Source organism: Somniosus microcephalus, unplaced genomic scaffold, assembly GCF_052327205.1.
Source record: "Somniosus microcephalus isolate GS21.2 unplaced genomic scaffold, FLI_Smic_1.0 scaffold119, whole genome shotgun sequence".
Taxonomy (NCBI): Eukaryota; Metazoa; Chordata; class Chondrichthyes; order Squaliformes; family Somniosidae; genus Somniosus; species Somniosus microcephalus.
The window spans coordinates 109,529-129,196 of NW_028225306.1; the positions used below are offsets into that span (position 1 = coordinate 109,529).

Below are 19,668 nucleotides of genomic sequence, written 5' to 3' on the forward strand. Positions count from 1 at the left end.
CCCCTCTGCTTGTTGTTAAACATAAAAGCAACTGAACGCTGGTCAGTGAGCAGGGTAAATCGTTTTCCGGCCAGGTAGTGCCTCCAATGACGCACAGCCTCCACAATAGCCTGGGCCTCCTTCTCAACAGCGGAGTGTCTGGTCTCCGGGCCCTGGAGGGTTCGTGAAAAGAAGGCCACGGGTCTCCCCACCTGATTGAGGGTAGCGGCCAGGGCAAAGTCGGACGCATCGCTTTCCACCTGGAAGGGGATGGATTCGTCCACTGCGTGCATGGTGGCTTTGGCAATGTCTTCCTTGATACGGTGGAAGGCTAAGCGGGCCTCTGCCGTCACGGGAAAAGAGGTGGACTTGATCAGCGGACGGGCCTTGTCCGCATAGTAGGGGACCCACTGGGCGTAATAAGAGAAAAACCCTAGGCACCTCTTCAGGGCCTTGAGGCAGTGGGAGTTCCATAAGGGGACGCATCCGGTCGGGGTCAGGACCGATGACTCTGTGTTCCACAACACAGCCAAGGATGGCGAGGCGGGTTGTGCGGAATATGCACTTCTCCTTGTTATACGTCAGGTTGAGGAGTTTGGCGGTGCAGAGGAATTTTTCGAGGTTTGCGTCATGGTCCTGCAAGTCATGGCCGCAGATGGTCACATTGTCCAGATATGGGAAAGTGGCCTGCAACGCATTTTGATCGACCATCCGGTCCATCTCCCTTTGGAAGACGGAGACCCCGTTGGTGATGCCAAAGGGAACCCTAAGGAAGTGATAGAGGCGGCCATTTGCCTAAAAGGCAGTATACTGGCGGTCCTCAGGGTGGATGGGGAGCTGGTGGTACGCTGATTTCAGGTCAATGGTCGAGAAGACGCAGTACTGCGTGATGTGGTTGACCATATCAGCTATGCGGGGGAGTGGGTAGGCATCCAGCAGGGTGTAGCGATTTATTGTCTGGCTGTAGTCGATGACCAGGCGCTGCTTCTCGCCGGTCTTAATGACCACAACCTGGGCTCGCCAGGGTCTGGTGCTGCCCTCAATAATCCCTTCCTTCAGGAGCCGCTCCACCTCGGTTTTAATGAAAACCCTGTCCCCGGCACTGTATCGCCTGCTCTTTGGGGCGATGGGCTTACAGTCGGGGGTGAGGTTAGCAAACAATGCGGGGGGGGGTGACTCTGAGTGTGGAGAGGTTGCACCTGGTGCGCGGTGGGCAATTTGGAAGCTGCTGGCTGCGGACTGTGAGTGGGGGTAGGGGTCCACCGTACGCCATCGTAACACTTTTAAGGTGGCACTGAAAATCTAACCCCAGTAGAACGGCAGCGCAGAGGTGGGGCAGGACCAGAAGTTTAAAATTATCATACACAGTCCCATCTACTACGAGTGTCACCACGCAGTAGCCACCAATGTCCGCCGACTGGGACTCGGAGGCCATAGAAATCCGCTGGTGCGCAGGCAGGACTGGGAGAGAGCAATGTCGCACCGTGTCGGGGTGGATGAAGCTCTCCGTGCTCCCAGAGTCAAAAAGGCAGATTGTTTTGTGACCATTTACCTTAATGTCCATTGTGGACCGGGCCAGCTGGTGCGGTCTCGCTTGGTCCAGCGTAACGGAGGCCAGCGTAGGGGTCGGTGTGTCGCTGCAGGTATCAGATGAGGCGGCGTTGGGGGCCTGCTGCGTCCCGGCTGTCATCCAAGATGGCGGCGTCCATGATCCCCATGTGGCTGGAGGCGTCCAAAATGGCTGCTGTTCCGGTGGTTCGCACATGGCTGGGGACGCCCAAGATGGCGGCCCGCACGGCCCACACGCGGCGCTGCTGGGGTTCGGGGTGGCTTTGGCTCTGCAGACGCTGGTGTAGTGTCCCTTCTTCCCGCAGCCCGAGCAGATCGCATTTTTTGCCGGGCAGCGCGCTCTGGGGTGTTTGGCCTGGCCACAGAAGTAGCATTTCTGGCCTTGGGGCACTGCTGTCTGGCCTTGGGACACTGCTGCGGTAGTTGGGCAGTTGCTGGGATGTGGCTGGGGTGGCACGGTGCTATGAGACGGTCCTACCGTGTCCCAGGCTGTCGTTCCCCGCGGTGTCCACGGTGCAGAGGAGTAGGCATTCATGCCCCGGTAGGCTGCGTCCAATGATAGTGTGAGTTCAGAGGCCTTGTTGAAGTCGAGGTCACTCTGCTCCAACAATCGCTGTCGGGTGTAATTGGACCTGTGGCCCGCTACAAAAGCATCCCGGATAAGTTCCTCTGTGTACACGGCGGCCTTTACATCCTTACAACCACAGGCCCGGCCAAGCACAGACAGTGCCTGAAGGTATTCCTCGGTCGATTCCCCAGGTTGTTGTTTACGACTCCCCAGAAGGTGCCTGGCGTACACTTCGTTCACTGGGCGTGTGTACTGGTCCTTGAGGAGCTTGATAGCATCCGCGTACGAGGTCGCGTCCTGGATGACCGAGTACACTCGGTGGTTCACTTTGGAGGTCAGGACATCCAGTTTGTCCTCGTCCGATTTGACCGTTGCAGCGGAGGCGATCAGGAATTTTTCAAAGCACCTCAGCCAGTGAGTAAACTTGGTGGATGCATCCGACTCCTGATGGTCTAAGTCTAGGCATGCTGGTGTGAGGATCTTCTCCATTATAAAAATCTTGTTAATAAAATTGATGCGCTATCAATAACTCAAAAGACTGAGATTAAGCGAGTAACTAACAGGCTATTATTAACAAGAGAATGAAGGTGTGCCTCGAGTGGTCGACCGGTCCAGAATACAGAGGGACTGTGGAGCAGTCACCTTTATACCTGGACTCGTGGGTGGAGTCAGCCGAGACATGTACAGGCATGTACACAGTGGAATACAAACAGTGGTTTACCACAGGGCCTCAAATCCGACTACTCCCGGCAGAGACTGCTGGAGAAGGGCGAAATCGACCTGAAGAAGGCAGTGTCCCTTGCGCTCTCGCTAGACGCGGCCCACCGGAATATGGACACATTCTCCCCTAACCGCTCCGCACCGTGGACGCCGCAACCTTGGGTCATGGGACCCCCGGCAACAACTGCTGCAGCGATGTCCAAGGGCCCGAAATGTTACTTTTGTGGCCAGGCAAAACACCCCAGAGCACGCTGCCCGGCGAAAAACGCTACCTGCTCTGGCTGCGGGAAGAAAGGACACTACGTCAGCGCCTGCAAAGGTAAAACCGCTAATGCCAGCAGTGCCGCGTGTGAACCGTGGGGGCAGCCATCTTGTCCACCACCTTGGACACCTCCAGCCGCGTGGGGATCGGGATCATGGGCGCAGCCATTTTGTCCGCCATCTTGGACGCCTCCAACTCCAATCGTGGGTGACCCGGACTCAACCACCGCCTCATCTGACGACCACAATGACTCGCTCGACCATACGCTGGCCTCCGTGACGCTGGACCAATCTCTCCCTCACCAACTGTCCAGGTCCATGATGGACATTACGGTAAACGGCCGCGCCACTACCTGCCTTTTCGACAGCGGGAGCACGGAGAGCTTTATCCACCCCGACACGGTGCGCGGTTACTCTCTCCCGGTCCTGCCAACGCGCCATTGGATCTCTATGGCTTCCAAATCCCATTCAGCAGACGTCGGTGGCTACTGTGTAGTGACCCTTTCAGTAAGGGGCACAGGATACAAAAATTTTAAACTTCTTGTCCTGCCCCATCTCTGCGCTGCCGTTCTACTGGGGTTGGATTTTCAGTGCCACCTTAAAAGTGTCACATTAGCGTACGGCAGACCCCTCCCCCCACTCACAGTCTGCAGCCAGCAGCTTTTAAATCGCCCGCCGCGCACCATTTGCAGCCTCTCCACGCTTAAAGTCTCCCCCCCCCTTGTTCGCTAACCTCACCCGCGACTGTAAGCCCATCGCTACCAAAAGCAGGCGGTACAGTGCCGGGGATAGGAGCTTCATTAAATCCGAAGTAGCAAGACTCCTGAAGGAAGGGATTATTGAGGGTAGCACTAGCCCATGGCGAGCACAAGTGGTGGTAGTGAAGACTGGCGAAAAACAGCGCCTAGTTATTGACTACAGCCAGACGATCAATCGCTACACCCAGTTAGATGCATACCCACTCCCCCGCATATCTGACATGGTCAATCAGATAGCACAATACCGGGTGTTCTCGACGATTGATCTGAAGTCGGCATACCACCAGCTCCCCATCAGGGCTGAGGACCGCCAGTACACAGCTTTTGAAGCTGACGGTCGTCTCTACCACTTCCTCCGAGTCCCCTTCGGCATCACCAACGGGGTTTCGGTCTTCCAAGGGGAGATGGACCGAATGGTTGACCAGAACGCGCTGCAGGCCACCTTCCCCTATCTAGACAACGTCACCATCTGCGGCCATGACCAGCAGGACCATGACGTTAACCTAGAGAAATTCCTCCGTACGGCCCAGCGGCTGAATCTAACATACAACAAGGACAAATGTATGTTTCGCACCACGCGCCTCGCCATTCTTGGCTGCGTAGTGGAGAACGGAGTCATCGGCCCCGACCCCGACAGAATGCACCCCCTTATGGAGCTTCCCCTCCCCCACTGCCAAAAAGCACTGAAGAGATGCCTAGGGTTTTTCTCTTACTATGCTCAGTGGGTGCCCAACTATGCGGACAAAGCCAGACCCCTCATCAAGTCCACCTCCTTCCCCCTGACAGCAGAGGCATGTGCAGCCTTCACTCTCATAAAAAAAGATATTGCGAAGGCCACAATGCACGCAGTGGATGAGTCCATCCCTTTCCAAGTGGAGAGCGACGCATCCGACTTCGCCCTAGCTGCAACCCTTAACCAGGCGGGAAGACCCGTAGCCTTTTTCTCAAGGACCCTCCAGGGCCCCGAGATTCGACACTCCTCTGTTGAAAAGGAGGCCCAGGCCATTGTGGAAGCGGTGCGACATTGGAGGCATTACCTGGCCGGAAAACGATTTACCCTGCTCACTGACCAACGTTCAGTAGCTTTTATGTTTAATAATAATCAGAGGGGCAAAATCAAGAACGACAAGATCTTGAGGTGGAGAATTGAACTCTCCACCTACAATTACGATATCTTGTACCGGCCCGGGAAACTCAATGAGCCCCCAGATGCCCTATCACGTGGTACATGCGCCAACGTGCAGGTTGATAGACTGAAGACCCTCCACAACGACCTCTGCCACCCGGGGGTCACCAGGTTCTTCCACTTCATCAAATCCCGTAACCTGCCCTACTCCATCGAGGAGGTCAGGACCATGACCAGGAACTGCCAAATCAATGCCGAGTGCAAACCGCATTTTTATAGGCCAGACAGAGCAAGCCTGATCAAGGCCACTCACCCCTTCGAGCGCCTGAGCATCGATTTTAAAGGGCCCCTTCCCTCCTCTGACCGCAACGTGTACTTCCTCAACATAATTGATGAGTACTCCCGTTTCCCGTTTGTCATCCCGTGCCCAGACATGACCAGTACCACGGTCATTAAATGTCTGAATGACCTTTTCGCCTTGTTCGGCTTCCCTAGCTATATCCATAGCGACCGGGGCTCATCCTTTATGAGCGACGAACTCCGTCAGTACCTGCTCACAAGAGGTATTGCTACAAGCAGAACCACCAGCTACAACCCCCGGGGGAACGGCCAGGTGGAAAGAGAGAACGCGACGGTTTGGAAGGGCGTCCTCTTAAACTTAAAATCTAAGGGCCTTCCGACCTCTCGCTGGCAGGAGGTCCTCCCTGCGGCACTCCACTCCATTCGGTCACTGCTTTGTACGGCCACCAATGCCACCCCCCATGAAAAAATGTTCACTTTCCCCAGGAAGTCCACACCGGGGACCTCGCTACCGACATGGCTGACGTCTCCAGGACCCGTCCTACTGCGGAAGCACGCGAGGTCCCATAAAATGGACCCCCTGGTCGAGAGGGTGAGCCTCCTCCACGCCAACCCCCAGTATGTTTACGTGGCATACCCGGACGGGCGGGAGGACACAGTCTCCATACGAGACCTCGCACCTTCGGGTGCCCCTGAAACACTACCATTGCGGGAGGACACAGTCTCCATACGAGACCTCGCACCTTCGGGTGCCCCTGAAACACTACCATTGCCATCCACCACTACCCACAACCCAACCCCGGTAGATGGCATGCCGCAGCCCCAGGACCCATCATTGACCACCCAACCACTCAATGAGACGCCAGATTCAACGTTGGATGCTGCACCATCACCGCCGCCACCACGATGATCAGGACGGCATACAAGGCCACCTGATAGGCTTACTTACACGAACCTTTAGTACACTTCACCCCACCGGACTCAATTTTAAACAAGGGGTGAATGTGGTAAACCACTGTTATTGTTGTTCACCGTTGTTGTTGTTGCACACTGTTGTATCTAGGCATGCCTCAGCATGCCTCTGCTGGCTCCGCCCCTGGCTCCACCCACAGGCCCAGGTATAAAGGTGACTGCTCTGCAGCCCCCTGCCTTCTTGGAAACCAGTCAACCACAAGAGGCATGCTCTGTTCTTTGTTAATAAAAGTCTTTTAGTTACTCTCCTAACTCTCTGTCTTTTATGAGTAATTGATAGCGCATCAGCTGGAAACACAATGATCCAGAAAGTTCTCTTGTACACATTTCAGGGATTCCTCCCCAATTTGCCCTTTACACTGTTACTATCTATATTCGGATAATTGAAGTCCCCCATTATCACTACTCTGTAATTCTTGCATCTTTCCGTAATTTGCCTGCAAATTTGCTCCTCTATCTCCTTCCCACTATTTGGTGGCCTGTAGTAAACACCCAGCAGTGTAATAGCTCCTCTATCTCCTCCCCACTATTTGGTGGCCTGTAGTAAACACCCAGTAGTGTAATCGCTCCTCTATTGTTCCTGAATTCAAACCAATCTTTGCTCCCTCGACTACATCACCCTCTCCAGTGCTGTAATAGTTTATTTGATCAATACTGCCACCCCTTCTCTTTTTCCTTCTCTATCTTTCCTGAATACCTTGTAGCCAGGAATATTAAGACCCCAATCCTCCCTTTCTTTGAGTCTGGTCTCTGTTATTGCCCCTATATCAGAGTCCCCTGTGGCACCTTGTGCCTGCAGCTCACCAACCTTATTTACCAGACTATGTACATTTACACACATGCCCTCCAAACCCATCTTAGTCTGCCTTGCTTTTGCCCCATCTGATTCCTCCTATTTCTGAACTTTTCTTTACTCTGGTGCTATTTCTCTCTCTCATATTATTATATCTATGACTACGAGTTCTGGTCTCCCCCGACAAGTAGAAACATTTTCTCCATGTCTATCCTATCAAACCCTTTCATAATCTTGATGACCTCTATCTGGTCACCCCTCAGTCTTCTCTTTTCCAGAGAAATGAGCCCCCAGCCTGTTCAGCCTTTCCTGATCGGTATATCCTCTCAGTTCTGGTGTCATCCTTGTGAATCTTTTTTGCACATACCACTGATGTCAGGCCAACTGGCCCAGGGGTCCTTGTTTTCTCTTGCCCTCCTTTCTTGAACGGCGGGGTTACATTTGATACCATCCGATCCCTGGGGACCATTCTAGAATCTAAGGAATTCTGGAAGATCATAACCAAGACTCGAGGAGTTATTTGTAAAGTCCTGGAGTCTGTAATATGGGATAAAGTTAATTACAAACTCGCAGAACAAGGAGAATCGCGGTCCCTTTAACCAGCACAAATCCCTGTGTGGAGGAGAGGGGGAGATACAGTCTGTCCCAGGAACTGTCGCACAACAGAATGAGAGACCCTGTCCCTTTGATTCATGAATTTAAAAAGTCTGTATTGCAATCTGAGCCCGTGTGTTGTGAGCCAAAGAGCCTTGTGTCCAATGAGGGGAATAAAGGCCCACAGCCTCCCCTGGCCCCGGGCCCTGAACAAGGGACTGGAGAAACTCGCTGCCCTGCGGATCAGACAATCAGCCGGCACAAGTCCCGCCCCTCAGGCTCCCCGATTAGTTGGAGGACCCACCGCCGGCTCGCTCCTCCAGCCCCGCCCCACTCGCTCCCTATTGGTCAGAAGCTCCCGTCAATCAGGCCCTGGGCCACGTGTCGCTGGAGCGCGCTCCGCCAAACTGAAGTAGCTCTGCTCGGGGCCCGGATCCGCGGACTCTCAGGTTTGGATTCCCCTTTATTCTCTCCCCTCCTCTGATCTCAATCGGATCTGGGGGAAAACTCACTTTCCCTCACTGATTGTGACTCTTCACCAACACCGACTTTACAAAGAAAGCCCCGCGCGGCAGCCTGGAGCTCAGGGGCCCAGCACGCAGGCGCGGGGGAGGATGATTGACAGGGGCCCAGGGTGTGTGCTGAGCATGCGCGGTGCAGGCCGGGCGCCTGTGGAGCAGGAGAGGGCGGTGCCATGGGGCACATGCACGGGGTCAGCCACAACTCAGCGCGGCGGCCGGAGCTGATGAGAGACACAAGAACATAAGATGTAGGAGCAGGAGTAGGTCATTTGGCCCCTCGAGCCTGCTCCGCCATTCAATAAGATCATGGCTGATCTGATCTTGGCCTCAACTCCACTTCCCTGCCTGCTCCCCCTAACCCTTGACTCCCTTATCATTCAAAAATCTGTCTATCTCCACCTTAAACACACTCAATGACCCAGCCTCCACAGCTCTCTGTGGAAGAGAATTCCAAAGGTCAGAGGCTGGGTATCCTGTGGCAAGTGTCTCACCTCCTGACTCCCCAAAGCCTTTCCACCATTTACAAGGCACAAGCCAGGAGTGTGATAGAATACTCTCCACTTGCCTGGATGAGTGCAGCTCCAACAGCACTCAAGAAGCTTGACACCATCCAGGACAAAGCAGCCCGCTTGATTGGCACCCCAGCCACCACCTTAAATATCCACTCGCTGCACCACCAGCGCACTGTGGCTGCAGTGTGTACCATCTACAAGATGCACTGCAGCAACTCGCCAATACTTCTTCGGCAGCACCTCCCAAACCCGCGACCTCTACCACTTAGAAGGACAAGGGCAGCAGGTACATGGGAACACCACCACCTGTAAGTTCCCTTCCAAGTCACACACCATCCTGACTTGGAAATATATCGCCGATCCTTCATCGTCACTGGGTCAAAATCCTGGAACTTCCTCCCTAACAGCACTGTGGGAGACCTTCACCACAAGGACTGTAGCGGTTCAAGAAGGCGGCTCACCACCACCTTCTCAAGGGCAATTCGGGATGGGCAATAAATGCTGGCCTTGCCAGTGACGCCCACATCCCATGAATGTAGAGGGAGCTGTATTCTGTATCTCATCCCTGCTGTACCTGTCCTGGGAGTGTTTAATGGGACAGTGCGGAGGGAGTCTTAATCTGTATCTAACCCATGTTAATCATCCACTTAATTTTTTAATAGAATAATAAACTATAACAATTTAATCTCATCTTCTAACCGGAGCGGTGAGGTGGAGGGGCGCAGGGGAGCAATAACCAGCGGGGAGGCTTTATAAACACCTGGTGTAGGCCTCAAGCCCCCGAATAAGAACCTACGGGTCCCGAGTTTGCCCCAAGTGGGGCGGCAGCTGCGGGGCTTTCTCCCCGTGACAGGCCCGGCTCAACAGCCGCCATCTTGAGAGGCCGAGTGTGCAGCGGGGCGCATGCGCGGCCCCCTTGGGCCAGGGAGCAGGAGGAGAGAATGTTGTCAATTTCTGTCCTGGACTCTCAGTGATGGCTTTTGTAAACTCCTTTCACAGGCTGTGAGAAGGGCAGGATTGGCAGACGGGGAAACTCAAACCAAACTTCACATCAAGATCTCAGAGAGTCACTCCATTCATCAGGACCTGAAATTCATCGGCCTTTTGAGTGCGGAAGGAGAAATGTTCGGGAGGTAAGTAGCACGGAGTCCAGTTCTACGGAGTACTGCTTCTACAGAGTACTTAACTCGGGAATTGGGTGAGTGAGCGAATTCGATGAGGTGGGGGTAAGAGGTGCTGCTTGATACATAAAAAAAATAAACAACAAGGGTTTAATTAGGACTGTGGGCTAAGTTACAGTAAAGACCTAAAGCATATAACTACATTTAATAAATTAAACAAGGTTATTAACGAGATTAAAAACTATTAATAGACAATTGGGTATTTCAAAACTTAAAAACCTAATTAGTTAAATAAAATACAATAGAGATGGCGGGGCAGGTGATGTGTTGCAGCTGTAGCATGTGGGAGCTGGTGGACCCCAGTGTGATCCACAGCAACCACATAGAGTCATAGAGGCACAGAAGGAGGCCATTCGGCCCATCGAGTCCATGCCGGCTCTCTGTAGAGCAATCCAGTCAGTCCCATTCCCCCGCTCTATCCCCGTAGCCCTGCAAGTTTATTTCCCTCAAGTGCCTATCCAGTCTCCCCTTGAAAACATTGAGTGTCTCCGCTTCCACCACTTCCGTCGGCAGCGAGTTCCAGGTCCTCACCACTCGCTGCGTAAAAAAGTTTTTCCTCACGTTCCCCCTGTATCTCTTGCCCAAAACCTTAAATCTGTGTCCGCTAGTCCTTGTACCATCAACTAGTGGGAACAGCCTTTCCCTGCCTAACCTATCCAAACCCGTCATAATCCTGTACACCTCTGTCAAATCACAGCTCAACCTCCTTTGCCCTAATGAAAACAAACCAAGCACTAGGGTTTATTTCTAGACGTATAGAATTGAAAAGTAGTGAAGTTATGCTAAACCTGTATCGAACCTTGGTTAGACCACACTTGGAGTACTGCGTACAGTTCTGGTCGCCATACTATATAAAAAGGATATAAAGGCACTGGAGAGGGTGCAGAGAAGATTTACAAGGATGATACCAGAAATGCGAGGGTGTACCTGTGTCGGAACTTTTAGTAATTTGTGTATTTGTACTCCGAGATCACTTTGTTCCTCTACCCCACCTAGACTCGCACCCTCCCAGTGATAAGTGACCTCCCCATTCTTCCTACCAAAATGTAATACCTCACATTTATCTGTTTAGCCTTGGTCACTCTGCAAAAACTCTGAAATGTTTAATAATGAAATCAGGGAGTCAAAAAGCTCAGGTGAGGCAGTTTAAAAAGACAGTCCCTGACCAGGGATTGCTGGATGCTGACACTCGGTGCTCACGAGGATAGAATGTCCCATTCCCCAGGCACGGACATCCAGCACCTCGATCACAGCAAAAATTCACAAAACAATGGCAATATAACTTGGAGCAGAGACGGTTAAGTGGAGCTGTGATCGAGGTGCTCAAAATTATGAGGGGTTTTGGTCGAGCAAACAAGGAGAAGCTGTTGTCACTGGCAGGAGGGTCGGTAATGAGAGGACACAGATTTCAGATCATTGGCAAAAGAATCGAGAGAGGAAATGAGGAGACTTTTTTTACACAGCGAATTTTGATGATCTGGAATGCACTGCCTGAATGGGAGGTGGAAGCAGATTCAATAGTAACTTTCAAAAGGGAATTGGATATATACTAAAGGCAGAAATTTGCAGGGCTGTGGGGAAAGAGCAGGGCAGTGGGACTAATTGCATCGCTCTTTCAGAGAGCCGGCACCAGCACGATGGGCCGAAAGGCATCCCACTGTGCTCTATGATTCTATAAAATCAGTTTCTCTCTGCTCACTAGTACTGAGAGAACAGGAAATAATCTTTAAATCCAGCCCAGTTATTGGGGGCTCTTAACATTAACAAGCCCCAGTTGCCTGAATTAACATGGTTCAGTCCTGGATGTGATTAAAGGCATCAGAAACAGTGGAATCGACCCACCGCAGTCACAATGTGGACACTCTGGTGTGTCAGCGAGTGGGATACACCAGGGAATCCCTTTCCACACACTGAGGTTGACTCTAATGATCGGGAGTCCCAGGGTTTCAGACACCAGATAATCAAGCTCACAAGAACACAAATTGTCTCTCCAGACTTTATTAGGAGCGCTGCATAACACAGATCGGGTGATAATTCCCTCAATCTGGAGAATAGAAGTACAGTGGATTCACGCGTGACCTTCTCGAGTCTGTTCCATCTGATAACGGCTTAAGTGGCCTGTTCTTGTACACAAGCTTGGTTACTGCTCAGGAAATGGGATTGTTTGGACTCATCTGTTGACCGCCTCCTGAACTCCTGCTAATTCAGGGAATTTAGTCCATCTGTGACCAGACTATAACCACAAACCCGTCTGGTTATCACACCTATACGGTCCGTGAGGTTATTATTAGATTCACACCCAGATGTTGTGCCTTCACTTGTCTGGCACTCCATCCCATAACACGGCTACAGGGGCTCAGTAATGTTTCATTCATCAGAAAAAGACAAAGTACAACAACATACTGGTCAGCTTAACAGAATCTCATCATATTTATGGGGCTATCAATATAAAAGTCACTAACAAATCCAGGAGGGAATTCAGGAGAAACTTCTTTACCCAGAGAATGGTGTGAATGGGGAACTCGCTACCACAGGGAGTAGTTGAGGTGAACAGCACAGATGGATTAATGAGGAAGCCACACAACGGAGAAACGAATGGGAGGAGATGTTGATCGGGTTAATTGAAGTAGGGTGGGTGTGGGGCATAAACACTGGCATGGACCAGTTGGGCCGAATGGCCTGTTTCTGTGCTGTACATTCTATGTAACACCATGAACTGTCAAAAGAAGGGAATCATCAGCACAACAGTCTTAAAGATTAAACAGCAGTACAAGAATTTATAAAACATTCATCCGTTCCATGTTCACGTCACCCCAGCTGTCTACAGGGCCCTGCGCTATGGAACAATGTGAACTCGCTGGTGTCTCTGTAGGTGGGATGACCGAGTGAATCCCTTCCCACACACGGAGCAGGTGAACGAGCTCTCCCCAGTGTGAACTTGCTGGTGTCCGTTCAGATTCCTGGAGCTTTTAAAGCTCATCGCACAGACAGAACATGAAAATGATCTCTCATCGGTGTGAACTCGCTGGTGTTCCTTCAGCTCCCCAGAGGTTTTAAAGCTCTTCCCACAGACAGAACATTTAAATGGTCTCTCATCGGTGTGAACTCGCTGGTGTTGCTTCAGATCCCCAGAGGTTTTAAAGCTCTTCCCACAGGCAGAACATGTAAATGGTCTCTCATCAGAGTGAACTCGCTGGTGTTTCTTCAGATCCCCAGAGGTTTTAAAGCTCTTCCCACAGATAGAACATTTAAATGGTCTCTCATCGGTGTGAACTCTCTGGTGTTGCTTCAGTTCCCCAGAGGTTTTAAAGCTCTTCCCACAGTCAGAACATTTAAATGGTCTCTCTTCAGTGTGAACTCGCTGGTGTCTCAAGAGGTTGGATGACTGATTGACTCCCTCCCCACACATGGAGCAGGTGAATGGCCTCTCCCCAGTGTGAACGCGCTGGTGTCTCAACAGATGGGATGACCGAGTGAATCCCTTCCCACACACGGAGCAGGTGAATGGCCTCTTTCCTGCTCTCTCCAGCTGGTGTCCCTTCAGCTCCTGGGACATTTGAAAGCTTTTCCCACAGTCAGAATGTTTCACCGGCCTCGCCCCAGTGTGAACGCGCTGGTGTGCCAGCAGATTCGAGGACCGAGTGAATCTCTTCCCACACACGGAGCAGGTGAACAGAATCTCTCCTGCTCTCTCCAGCTGGTGTCTCTTCAGACCCTGGGACCTTTTGAATCTCTTCCCACAGTCAGAACATTTAATCGGTCTCTCATCACTATGAATAAGCTGGTGTCTCAGGAGGGTGGAAGAATGAGTGAATTGCTTCAAAAACACGGAGCAGGTCAATGGTCTCTCATCAGTGTGGACAAGCTGGTGTCTCTTCAGCACGGATGGAGCAATTAATCCCTGCCCACACACGGAGTGGGGTAAAGGTCCCTCCCTCGTGTGAATTTGCTGGTGTATCATTGGAGCGGATGGCTGAGTGAATCCCTTCTCACACACAGGGCCAGGGTTTCTCCCCGCTTCAGGTATTTGTGGATTTTGAAGCTCTTTCAGAAGATTTAGAAGGTCTTTCATAAGTGTGAACTCGCTGGGGTGCCAGCAGATTGGAGGAGTGACTGAATCAGGTCCTGATGAATCGCGTAACTCTGTCAGAATTTGACGTGATGTTTGGTTTGAGCTTCCTGTCTGTAAATGCTCCACTTCTAAAACCCTGTAAAAGGAATGTAGAAAGGGTAAGGGGGGAGCAGGAATTTTTTTTGGCTTATTTTGCCTCAAAGAACAAACATGGTAGAGCCAGTCCCACAGGTGTCCAGCCATGCCCACAATAACCAGCGGGCCAGAAACAGCCCAATCCACCTCACTGACTTGGCCCTGAAGTCAAATCAAGTTTCAAAGTCAAAAATGACATCCTTTGTGACTGTGACAAAGGTAAACTATCCCTCCTCATCCTTCCTGACTTGTCTGCAGCCTTTGACACAGTTGACCACTCCATCCTCCTCCAACGCCTCTCCACCGTCGTCCAGCAGGGCTGGACTGCACTCGCCTGGTTCCATTCTTATCTATCTAATCGTAGCCACAGAATCACCTGCAACGGCTTCTCTTCCCGCTCCCGCATCGTTACCTCTGGTGTACCCCAAGGATCTATCCTTGGGCCCCTCCTATTTCTCATCTAAATGCTGCCCCTTGGTGACATCTGAAAACACAGCGTCAGTTTCCACATGTACGCTGTCGACACCCAGCTCTCCCTCACCACCACTTCTCTCGACCCCTCCACGATCTCGAATCCGGTTCTGGGTGAACAGAAATTTTCTCTAATTAAATATTGGGAAGACTAAAGCAATTGTTTTCGGTCCCTAGCCACTGACTCCATCCCTCTCCCTAACATCTCTCTGAGGCTGAACCACACTGTTCACAACCTTGGTGTCATATTTGACCCTGAAATGAGCTTCCGAACACATATCCGCAGCATAACAAGGACTGCCTATTTCCACCTCGGTAACATTGCCCGTCTCCGCCCCTGCCTCAGCTCATCCGCTGCTGAAAACCTCACCCGGGCCTTTGTTACCTCTAGACTTGACTATTCCAACGCACTCCTGGCTGGCCTCCCACATTATACCCTATGTAAACTTGAGGTGATCCAAAACTACCCGTGTCGTAACTCAACACCAAGTCCCGTTCACCCATCACCCCTGTGCTCGTTGACCTACATTGGCTCCCGGTTAAGCAATGTTTCGATTTCAAAATTCTCATCCTTGTTTTCAAATCCCTCCATGGCCTCGCCCCTCCCTATCTTAGTTAATCCCTTCAGCCTCACAGCCACCCACCCCCCGCGATAGAATCACAGAAAAATTACAGCACAGAAGGAGGCCATTCGGCCCATCATGTCCGTGCCGGCCGATTAAGTGCTATCCACACTAATCCCACTTTAAAGCACTTGGTCCGTGGCCTTGTAGGTTACGGCACTTCAAGTGCACATCCAAGTACTTTTTAAAATGTGATGAGAGTCTCTGCCTCTGCCACCCTGTCAGGCAGTGAGTTCCAGACCCCCACCACCCTCTGGGTGAAAACATTTCTCCTCAACTCCCCTCTAAACCTCCGACGAATTACTTTAAATCTACGCTCCCTGGTTGTGGACCCCTCTGCCAAGGGAAATAGGTCCTTCCTATCTCGGTCCCTCAGAATTTTATACACCTCAATCAGGTCTCCCCTCAGCCTCCTCGGTTCCAAAGAAAACAACCTACTCCTCCCCGAGACATCTGCGCTCCTCCAATTCTGCCCTCTTGAGCATCCCTGATTATAATCGCTGCACCATCAGTGGCCGTGTCTTCTGTTGCCTCGGCTCTAAGCTCTGGAATTCCCTCCCTGAACCTCTCCGCCTCTCTTTCGTAGAAAATAGGAACAGGAGTAGGCCATTCGGCCCCTCGAGCCCGCTCCGCCATTCAATGAGATCATGGCTGATCAAAACCCACCTCTGTGACCAAGCTTTTGGCCATCTGCCCTAATTTCTCCTTATGTGTCTCGGGGTCACATTTTGCAATGTCTTACTATACCCCTGTGCAACGCCTTGGGACATTTTCCTACGTTAAAGGTGCTATAGAAATACAAGTTGTTGTTGTTCTCATTGTTGGATGTGAGCTCTGAACAGGCCCTGCCCCCTCCCCCTACTCCGCATGTGCCGCTCCAAGGTGAGCGCGGGCTCTGAACAGGCCCTGCCCCCTCCCCCTACTCCACATGTGCCGCTCCAAGGTGAGCGCGGGCTCTGAACAGGCCCCGCCCCCTCCCCCTACTCCACATGTGCCGCTCCAAGGTGAGCGCAGGCTCTGAACAGGCCCCGCCCCCTCCACCTACACCGCATGTGCCGCCGGGCCCCACTCCCAAGGATGAGCCGCTACCGCGACTGCGCAGGGCCTTGCATTCTGGGGAAGGCCCGGGTAACTGCGAGAGTCCGGATCACCCGCGGAAAGTGAGTTTTATCAGGGTTTTTTTATATATGGTGGAGAGAAGCGCGGGCGGGGAGATAAATAAAAAGAAAATACAAACCGCACCATCCCAGCGCCCTCCTGGAACTGAGCAGAGTGGATTGAGCGGCCGCAGCCCCTTATCTTCTGCAGGGAGCCGGACTGGGGCACGTCATCAACTCCACGGCGGTGACTGACGGGAGCTCCGACCAATAGGGAGAGAGCGGGCGGAGCTTGGAGGACTGAGGTGGCGGCGGGTCCTCCAACCAATCGGGGTGTCCGAGGGGGGGGACTTCCGCCGCCTGCTTCTCCCACTGCTGAGACAAGTGGAATACAGCAGAGGGCGCTCTTCTGAGTTTGGGGCTCAGGCCTGTTAGTGGAGCAGTGCAGAGGGAACTTTACTCTGCACTGGGCTTTACTCCCTCAGCACTGCACTGGAGGGGCAGCACAGAGTTTTAGACTCGAGTCTCTGCAGTGGGACTTCAACCCACAACCTTCTGACTCAGAGGAGAGAGTGCTGCCGCCTGAGCCACGGCTGACACTCTGTATCTAACCCGTGCTGTACCTGCCCTGGGAGTGTTTGATGGGACAGTGTAGAGGGAGCTTTACTCTGTATCTAACCCCTGCTGTACCTGCCATGGAAGAATCACGTGAGGCTCTAGAACTGATATAAATGATCTTTATTGACATTCAGACATGACTATTTCACCCAATAACAAAGTCATACAACCTTATTCTGGGGAGCACCATTCAGAACTGAGTGTGATCAGGACCATGTTCTGGGAGAGTCTAACTACCTCCCCTTGACATTCAACGGCATTAGCATCGCCGAATCCCCCATCATCCTGGGGGTCACCATTGACCAGAAACTTAACTGGACCACCCACATATATACTGTGGCAACAAGAGCGCATCAGAGGCTGGGTAATCTGCAGCGAGTGTCTCACCTCCTGACTCCCCAAAGCCTTTCCACCATCTACAAGACACAAGTCAGGATTGTGATGGAATACTCTCCACTTGCCTGGATGAGTGCAGCTCCAACAACACTCAAGAAGCTCAACACCATTGTGGCAATATGGTGTTGTGGCAATAACGGAAACGAAGTTAAAAACGGTGAGGAGTGGGCACTTAATATTCAAGGGTACAAGGTGTTCAGAAAAGATAGGGAAGGAAAAAAGGGAGGTGGGGTGGCAGTGCTGATTAAGGAAGACATTGTAGTGTTGGAAAGGGAGGATGTTCTTGAGGGGACAAGGACAGAATCCATGTGGTTAGAGTTGAGGAGCAAAAAAGGGTTTGATCACGCTATTGGGGGTATTCTATAGACCTCCAACTAGTGAGAGGGAGGTAGAGGAGTAAATCTGCAGGGAAATCGCAGAGACATGAAAGAGCTATAGAGTGGTGATACTGGTGGACTTTAATTACCCAAATATCGATTGGGATAATGCTAGGGTAAAGGGAAAGGAGGGGGAGGAAATTCTGAAATGCGTTCAGGAGCATTTCCTTGACCAGTATGTTCTTGGCCCAACAAGGAAGGAGGCATTGCTGGATCTGGTGCTGGGGAATGAGGTGGGCCAGGTCGACCAAGTATCTGTGGGAGAACACTTGGGTACGAGTGATCATCGTATCATAAGATTTAGATTAGCAATGGAGAGGAGCAAGGAACAATCTAGAGTGGAACTTCTAAACTGGAATAGGGCTAACTTCAATGGGATGCGAAAGGATCTAGCCAGGTTAAAGTGGAACCAAAGACTGACAGGAAAAACTGTAACGGAACAATGGGTGATCTTTAAGGAGGAGATGTTCCAAGTACAGGCCAGGTACATTCCATCAAGAGGGAAGGGTAAGGGAACCAAAGCAAGGGCTCCTTGGATGATGAGGGAGATAGAGAAGATGATGAAACAAAAAATGATGAATGTCAGGTGAATTCTTCAAGGGAGAACCAGACCAAATACAATAAGTTGAGAGAGGCAGTGAAGATGAAAATAAGATTGGCAAAGAGCGAATGAGAGTAGAATGGCAGTTAACATAAAAGGGAACCCAAAAATCTTCTACCGGCATGTAAACAGTAAGCGGGTAGTGAGAGGTGGGGTGGGGCCCATTAGGGACAAAGAAGGTGATATATGCTTAGAGGCGCAGGGCAAGGCTAGAATACTCAATGAGTACTTTGTATCGGTGTTTACTAAGGAGGTGGATGCTGACAAAATATCAGTAGAAGTGGAAAAGGTAGAAGCAATGGAAGGGGTGAAAATTGACAGACAGGGTGTACTAGAAAGACTGGGTATGCTCAGAGTGGACCTGGGGTGATTTGCTAAGAGGTGTACAAGATTATGACAGGTTTGGAAAGGCTAGACGGGGAAAGGCTGTTCCCACTAGTTGATGGTACAAGGACTAGGGGACTCAGATTTAAGGTTTTGGGCAACAGATACAAGGGGGATGTGAAGAAAAACTTTTTTACGCAGCGAGTGATGAGGACCTGGAACTCGCTGCCGACGGAAGTGGTGGAAGCGGAGACACTGAGGCCTAGAAATTGGGTATAGCCCCGCATGAGGCGTTAGAACTGGCGATGCGCAAAGTTTATAGCCAGACGAAACTTATCGCCGCCTGGCGCGATATTGGGTTGCATCGCCCCCAAAGGGGATTGAGGCGCAAAATCAGCCGTTGCACGGTGCTCTTAAGGCGCAAAAGGTCAGGCGCTACTCAATATCGACGCGGACGGGCGCAGCGCAGGTGAACTCAATTATGGGAAAGCACGAGACCTCCAGGTGCCGGCTGGCTCTTAAAGGGGTGGGTCAGTCAGCCTGAGCTTCAACACCCAACGCCCTGTAGGCCTCAGATTCGGCGCTCGCCCTTGTCTGGCGGTACAAACTTGTTCATCATGGAGAAGGTTAGGCAGAGAACAGAGCGCTTCAGCACTGAGGCTCTGGACCACTTGGTGGCTGCAGTTGAACACCGTCGAGAGGTCCTGTATCCGGATAATGGCAAGAGGCCGAATCAGAAGGCTTATCGACGATCTTGGAGGGAGGTTGCTGTGAGGGTCAACTCCAGCAGCATGGTGACCAGGACCTCTGTTCAGTGCAGGAAGAAATTCAACGACCTCACACGGATCGTTAGGGTGAGTGATGGTTTACCAAACTTGTGCTTCCCTCCATCTGCAGCTGACTTCGGGCACCCTGCTGCAATGATGCACCAATGGCCATCTGTCAGCATGCACCCATGGCCCTTTCTGGGCACACACATGGACAGATGTCTCAAGGCCTCATGTAAGGGCTCTTGCACCATGGGGGGCATGCGATGAGGTCTCAAGGCCACATGTAAGGGCTCTTGCACCATGGGGGGCATGCGATGAGGTCTCAAGGCA

The 19,668-nt window shown here is 51.8% G+C and overlaps 1 pseudogene; it reads right to left on the reverse strand.

The window, feature by feature from the left end:
- Positions 1-7,562: 7,562 nt before the first annotated feature.
- Positions 7,563-19,668, reverse strand: part of LOC147082731 (uncharacterized) — a 33,887-nt pseudogene continuing 21,781 nt past the window's right edge.